Genomic DNA, 8,035 nt, shown 5'->3' on the forward strand with positions numbered 1-8,035 from the left:
GGCCAGTCAAGTTCTTCCACACTGATCTCGACAAACCATTTCTGTATGGACCTCGCTTTGTGCACGGGGGCATTGTCATGCTGAAACAGGAAAGGGCCTTCCCCAAACTGATGCAACTAAGTTGGAAGCACAGAATCGTCTAGAATGTCATTGTGTGCTGTAGCGTTAAGATTTCCCTTCACTGGAACTAAGGGGCCCGAACCAATGAAAAACAAACCCGAACCATCATTCCGCTGCCACCAAACTTTACAGTTGCCATTCTCCCGGCATCAGCAAAAACCCAGATCAGTCTGTCGTACTGCCAGATGAACAGTCCTAGTGCTGACGTTGCTTCCAGAGGCAGTTCGGAACTCAGTAGCGAGTGTTGCAAATGAGGACAGCGGATTTTTATACGTTTTGCTCTTTAGCACTAGGCCGTCCCGTTCTGTGAGCTTGTGTGGCCTACCACTTCGCGGTTGAGCCGTTGTTGCCACAAGACATTTCCATTTCACAATAACAGCCCTTACCGGGGCAGCTCTAACAGTGCAGAAACTGATTTGTTGGAAAGGTGGAAGACGCTGAGCTCTTCAGCAAGGCCATTCTGCTGCCCATGTTTGTCTATGGAGATTGCATGGCTGTGTGCTCGATTTTATACAACCGTCAGCAACCGTGTGGCTGAAATAACTGAATCCAATAATATGAAGGGGTGTCCACATTCTGCCGTGTGTATGTGTATTAAAGTAGTAAAAAGTTTAGTATTTGGTCCCATATTCATAGCATCCAATAACTACATCGACCTAATTTAGTATTTGGTCCAATATTCAATGACTACAAGCTAGTTTAGTATTTGGTCCCATATTCAATGACTTCAAGCTAGTTTAGCATTTGGTCCAGTATTCGGCGGGAAGAAGTCTGTAACAAAAACCATTCCGTAGTGTGTTTTAAGAGGAAGGGTGAGAGTCTTCCTCTACTACAGGGTGAAAACCCTCTCACCAGTTCCCTCCTACCCTCTGCAGGTTTTTAAAAAAATGTTATTATTTATTTATTATTATTATTTTTTTAATCTTTATTTTAACAGGGAAAACAGACTGAGACCTGGATCTCTTTTACGGCTGTGCCGTGTGTAATGTTGACATGTACAGTTTTAGGCATACAGACAAGAACATTTCAAACATACAAAACAAAGACACAATTCAGCAGAAACAATCACAGACAACATCATATTGATCCTCCATAACATTTTTGAAATGGGCAAGGGACACCAGAGTGTCTAACTTAAGTTGGATCTGCAGTTTGTTCCGTAAATAAGGTGCAAAGGAACTAAAGGCAGTCCTACCCAACTCTGTGGAGACCGGTGAGAGAAGGTCTGGTTATCTTCACCCATTGCCAAGCTGATCTAACCAAATTGTGATCCTCACAGGATCACGTTGTCATATTGTCATGACAATAAGAAGATACCTCATTCTGAGGACGTTTTAACAAAAAATCGTCTAAGGTCGGTAGGCGCCAATCTTTCCCCAATAGCACACGTCCAAAATGTCAAGAATTATATTTAGTACATTCATGTCATAGTAACAAGTCCACTCCATTACACTCAAAAGTTACTTCAACTCGAACCAGTGAATGCTAGCGATGACTAGCTATGCTACGAGTCTGTCTAAATGAATGTTATCATACTAATAGCACACCCTTACATTTTACATTTACGTCATTTAGCAGACGCTCTTATCCAGAGCGACTTACAAATTGGTGCATTCACCTTATGATATCCAGTGGAACAACCACTTTACAATAGTACATCTATATCTTTTTGGGGGGGGACCTGGTAGGTTAGTTACCTGCAGATTCATGCAGGGTTCAAGACCAGTTTCAGACCATAAAGGGAGGCCTGCGGTGACTGAAAAGCAGTCTGGGAGCTCTTCAATAGCCTGAACCAGAGAAGGAGCACATGAATATATGACTGGATGATCTGCATACAGATGTAACTTAACTGGTTGCATCCCATTTCCCAAATCATTATTACAAAAGGGAGAACAACACAGGAGCTAAAATGACCACAAACTTTTGAACGGTAGTGTATGTCCTGAGCAAATTATTCAAGCCACTGCACAAAATGAAAATAGGGAATAGGCATGTTTTATTATTCGTGGGCGACTAATAAGCCCAAGCAGTACGCGAGGCCATGATATATCTTATACAATATTTAAAATGTATTTCTAAAAGTCACTACATTGGGGAAAATAAGTAGTATGTTGTTATAGAAATTTTCTATCCTAATGATAATAATTAACAATCAATAAGCCTTGACTAATTCCCAAGGTTTGTAAGACAATGGGGGTTAATAATTAGGCACAGACTTAAAATGTTCGTACCGTTTATTCAGAGAACGTTCTGCCCCCAACATTAACAAAGAAGTTAATTTTATCCTCCCTCTTCGCTTACGCACACACCTCCACACCAAACTAGATAACCTACGCACACACACACACATACAAACAGTAGGTGAACAATATCTCTCCCTTGACTTCCCACCACTGTTAATCACCATCCAGCGTTGCCTGTGCTTTCCCCAAGAGATTAGGAGAACCTTGAAGGCTACTCCCATATTTACCTCCAAAGCCTCTCAAAGTTGCTAGGTCAGGTAGAACAAATGTCTACAGTCCTCTTAGGTCCATTAACACGCACACACACACATTTCTCTCCCTCTCCAGCCTCTACTAGACCTTTATGGGACTTACGTTCAGTACTTGAACTATTCATTATACATGCTACATAACTACTAATTCATAATGGATTATTGATTCATTTACTTTTATTAGATTATTCTCTTATCATTCCACCCTTAAATGACTAATAATACACATTGATTATGTGTACACAATACACAAATGCTATATGGAAAGATAATTGTGATACAAGGATTAACCAAACCAATTCATGTATATACATTCGATACACATCAATGACTGTCCTGGGCCTATCTCCAATTATGACACTTCGTTTTCAGGATTTTCATCATAATTATCATGAAAGGAACAGTCAATCTAAACATTGAAAACGGTTTCATCAAACATTGGCTCCTCATGGTTAAAAGAAACGGAGCCATCTCCCAGGCCTGGAGGCCCGTGTTCGTCCTCCCATTGGTCGGAGCGCTGAATCGGTCCATATCTCACCATCTGCTGCGTCATCGATCTCTCTAGAGTCCTGGTGATTAAACCTCTCACACATGGCATATACCCATCAATCACACAATATCAACACACTCATACAGGTGAAAGCAGCCCATAATGCAGTTCTTACAACACCTTTCCATTTCCCAAACATGGGCTGTGTTATCAGGAATGTACGTGCAGCGACGAACCTAATCATTCTACCTACACCGCCCTCTTCTGCCAATAACATATCGAGAGTCAGTCTATTTTACCAGGTCATGAGGGAGGTGGCGGATAATTGGTCAGAGAACCTCTTTACTGCATCCCCGCTTTCATTCATGAATCTCTGTTGATTATAAAAGATGTCATTAATCCCATCCACATTTCTATTTATTGTCAACCACCAAAATAATGTAGTGTTAAAGCCTTCACATATTTGATTCATAGCTTTGTATTCATCTGGAACTTCCCTGAGGACGCCAATAGCATCCATCTAGACAAAGCTAATCCCATCCTGGTCAAAACTCCTCCTGTGCCTACTTTAGCCTCCTATAACTGGCCTCTGATGACTAACTCGAACTGGTTGGACCAATAACCCCAGGGCGCAAGTTCCTAACCACCCTTTGTGGTAATTTCTGTCGTATGCGTCCTTTGCTGGTACTAGCCCACCCTACATCAGTTATAGGTGCTGTGAGGTTAATAATTTTCTCCTGTACTTTCAAACCTAAATCAGTCACATTAACGATTACCTTTCAGCCATTAAAATCATCTAAATTCTCGGTGCCATTCTTGTATCTATAACACTGGTGCTCATCAGGAGTTAAGGTGAACCGAGGTGAGTACTTCAATCTGGCCAACCCAATCCCTGTAAAGTTGTCTGCTTTCCCAGGAAGTTGTTTAATGTTTACCTTAAATTCTACATCTTGATCTTCTTTGGCTCCTTATTCTGTACATCACTCATCAGTGTATTATATAGTTTATCTTTTCCTTCTTATGAATGACAACAGTGTCATATGATTAGTACCGGAAGGTGGTGGATCTGAATGTATCAGAAAGGTTACCAAGACTACGATGCAGCTCGGAGTCTCTACTCTTCCCAAAAACCGCCAACCCTCTCCTGCCCTTAGTCTCTCTGCTAGGTACCACCCCATACTCACACCTCTAGGAGCACACACAGTGATGAACGGTCAGGGAATCTTCGTTAAGGAGGTAACCCCCAGACCCTGTTGGTACTCGGTTCTTCTCCTAGTTCTCTCTGGGGTTTTAAGTGCATTGTGTTGCATTCATGTCTGAAATGTGCTATATGAATAAAGCCTGATTTGATTTATTACTCTGTTCTAGAATAAATTGCGTTTGGAATGACCCAGGTCCTTTCCTCCAGGCTTAGTGTCTTGGAAAGGGAAGTGACTATTAATACATGAATCTAACAATCGATCAGATTGGAAAGTGGGGTTTTGGAAAGTATATTATTTAGTCAAAACACCCCCATCTAGTGGATGTATAGTGTCATTAGAATGAGTAGGAAATCACTGTTCAAGATGAAGGCTGGAGGAACATATTGTTTCATATAATAATGAATAAATGATGGAAGGGATTTGTTTTCACATGGACTTATTGCTTGTTATTTCAGAGGCAAAATTGTTGATGTACAGAAATTAAAAAAGATCAACTGTATTTGTGGCATTGAGCTCGAGAAGGGCATGTGTTTGTCATCAAAGGGAGTCTGTGTAGCTCAGCCAATCAGTCAGCCAGCCAGTCAGCCAGCCAGTCAGCCAGCCAGTCAGTCAGTCAGTCAGTCAGTCAGTCAGTCAGCCAGCCAGTCAGCCAGTCAGCCAGCCAGTCAGCCAGTCAGCCAGCCAGTCAGCCAGCCTGTCAGTCAGTCAGTCAGCCAGCCTTCGTCAGTCAGTCAGCCAGTCAGTCAGCCAGTCAGCCAGCCAGCCAATCAGTCAGTCAGCCAGTCAGTCAGCCAGTCAGCCAGCCAGCCAGTCAGCCAGTCAGCCAGTCAGTCAGCCAGCCAGTCAGCCAGCCAGCCAGTCTGTCAGTCAGCCAGCCAGTCAGTCAGCCAGTCAGCCAGTCAGTTTGACCATTTTTTGTTATCAATGACAACAGAATTTGGTTTTATTGCTCACATGAAAAAAAAATATATATATATATATACATATATATATATACATATATATATATATATATATTCTTTTTTTCATATATTCTGAATTAACATAATAAAAGTTGCATAAAAAACACAATAAGAGCCAAATATGGATTACACAATGATTGAAGAGACAGTATTCATCCCAAATGAGTCCATGGCCCAGAGAGACAAATTTCACACATTATCCCACTTTGGTAAAGTCTAATGACAATTTTCATGAAGGTCCATGTCTGTGGGTTATGTTTTGGTATGATAACCACTTATAGGGGGGAGATAAATGTGGTTATCACTGGCATAACCACCTATAGGAGGGAGATAAATGTGGTTATCACTGGCATAACCACTTACAGGAGGGAGATAAATGTGGTTATCACTGGCATAACCACCTACAGGAGGGAGATAAATGTGGTTATCACTGGCATAACCACCTATAGGAGGGAGATAAATGTGGTTATCACTGGCATTGATTGTGTTGAGCACCAGGATTGAGGATATGTCATGTAATTTTGTATTATCAGGGACAATCTTTGCAAAATAAGGCAATATATTCGTTATTAACTTGAGGTATGAAATAATGTATAAAATAATTGGAATGTTAATGACATCTCCATGGACCCACCTCGGGGGGGGGGTCATACCTGCATGCATTTTGGGGTATATTAATGAGACAGAATGAGCAGCTCTGGGATGTGCTTTATTATCACATGGTACCATAACTACACCAAACTTCCCACAAAAACAAGGAGACCCATTGGAAAAGATTCATAGAGTCATCATAGATTTAATGTAAAATCAGTCACATTTTCAAGCCTATTTTCAAGTTGGCCGCCGTTCATTTCAATGTGGAGGCGCTGAATAGATTTTTCAGGGCATAAATTAAAACCACTTAAGGATCGGACCCTTTTTTTTTCAATTTTCTCCTAAAATGACATACCCAAATCTAACTGCCTGTAGCTCGGGACCTGAAGCAAGGATATGCATATTATTGATACCATTTGAAAGGAAACACTTTGAAGTTTGTGGAAATATAAAATTAATGTAGGAGAATTTAACACATCAGATCTGGTAAAAGATAATACAAAGAAAAAACGTGTTTATTTTTCATCATCTTTGAAATGCAAGAAAAAGTCCATTATATCACTTAGGAGTCTAGGCGCAATATAGATTTCGGCCACTAGATGGCAGCAGTGTATGTGCAAAGGTTTAGACTGATTCAATGAACCATTGCATTTCTGTTCAAAATGTTGTATCAAGACTGCCCAAATGTGCCTAATTGGTTTATTAATAACACTGAGGAAAATGGAGGAAAATGCTAAAAGATGTCCCAGAATATGTATTTAGTAAAATATTCTGCTAAATTACTAAAATGTAAATGTAATAATGGTAGAAATATGACAAAACGCTGAAAATAAGGTCAGGTTGAGACGGGTTTAGGAGCTCTGATAGGTTTCCTTCTATGAGATAATATCAGTCATTTAACATGACCTTTATCAGTTATGAAGCCTTTATGAAGCCTTTATAAAGCCTTTATGAAGCCTTTATGAAGCCTTTATGTGCTTTATGAAGCCTGTACGAAGCCTTTATAAAGCCTTTATGTGCTTTATGAAGCCTTTATGAAGCCTTTATGAGCTTTATGAAGCCTTAATGAAGCTTTTATGAAGCCTTTATGAAGCCTTTATGAGCTTTATGAAGCCTTTATGAAGCCTTTATAAAGCCTTTATGAGCTTTATTAAGCCGTTATGAAGCCTTTATAAAGCCTTTATGTGCTTTATGAGACGTTAGCTGATGAAGATGAACAAACCGTACAACATTTCCTCAGCCTGTATTTACCAAATAACTCATTTTCGGCAATAATACAACAAAAACTACAAAAAAAAACATTAACATATAGGCTGTCGAATGAACCATGGCAGAGTTAGTGCCTACAAAAATACGCCATTACTATTTCTCTCTATTGCTGGAAAAGGGAGCTGGCTGAATGTAGTGGCGCCCCCTGGTGGCCCTCGCTGGGCCCTCTCCCACCTTCTCCTTGGGGCAGGGAGCTGGCTGGATGACGTGGCTATGGGCGGGGGTCGGACCCCCTGCCCTGGGATTGACTCCGGCTCCCTGGGTCGGCCCCAGCCCTCTCTGGGTGAATTTAGTAGCACTCCCTGGTTGCCATGGGCGGGGGTTGGCACCCCTCTCCGGGGGTTGGGCCCCCCTCCCTGGGTCAGCCTCAGCCCTCTCCAGCCCTCCCTGGGGATGGGAGCTGGCTGGATTGGCCCCCGTGCCCGGGGTCGGCCCACCAAGTCTCTGGAGTGAGACTCTAGACAGAGTCTCTGAGTGGAGCATTAACATCACCTGTAAATAAACACTGAACAGGTGTAATAAACACTGAACAGGTATAATGAACACTGAACAGGTGTAATGAACACTGAACAGGTGTAATGAACACTGAACAGGTGTAATGAACACTGAACAGGTGTAATAAACACTGAACAGGTGTAATAAACACTGAACAGGTGTAATGAACACTGAACAGGTGTAATGAACACTGAACAGGTATAATGAACACTGAACAGGTGTAATGAACACTGAACAGGTATAATGAACACTGAACAGGTATAATGAACACTGAACAGGTGTAATAAACACTGAACAGGTGTAATGAACAGGTGTAATGAACACTGAACAGGTATAATGAACACTGAACAGGTGTAATAAACACTGAACAGGTGTAATAAACCCTGAACAGGTGTAATGAACAGGTATA

The sequence above is a fragment of the Salmo salar genome, chromosome ssa05, assembly GCF_905237065.1.
Source record: "Salmo salar chromosome ssa05, Ssal_v3.1, whole genome shotgun sequence".
NCBI classification, from domain to species: Eukaryota; Metazoa; Chordata; class Actinopteri; order Salmoniformes; family Salmonidae; genus Salmo; species Salmo salar.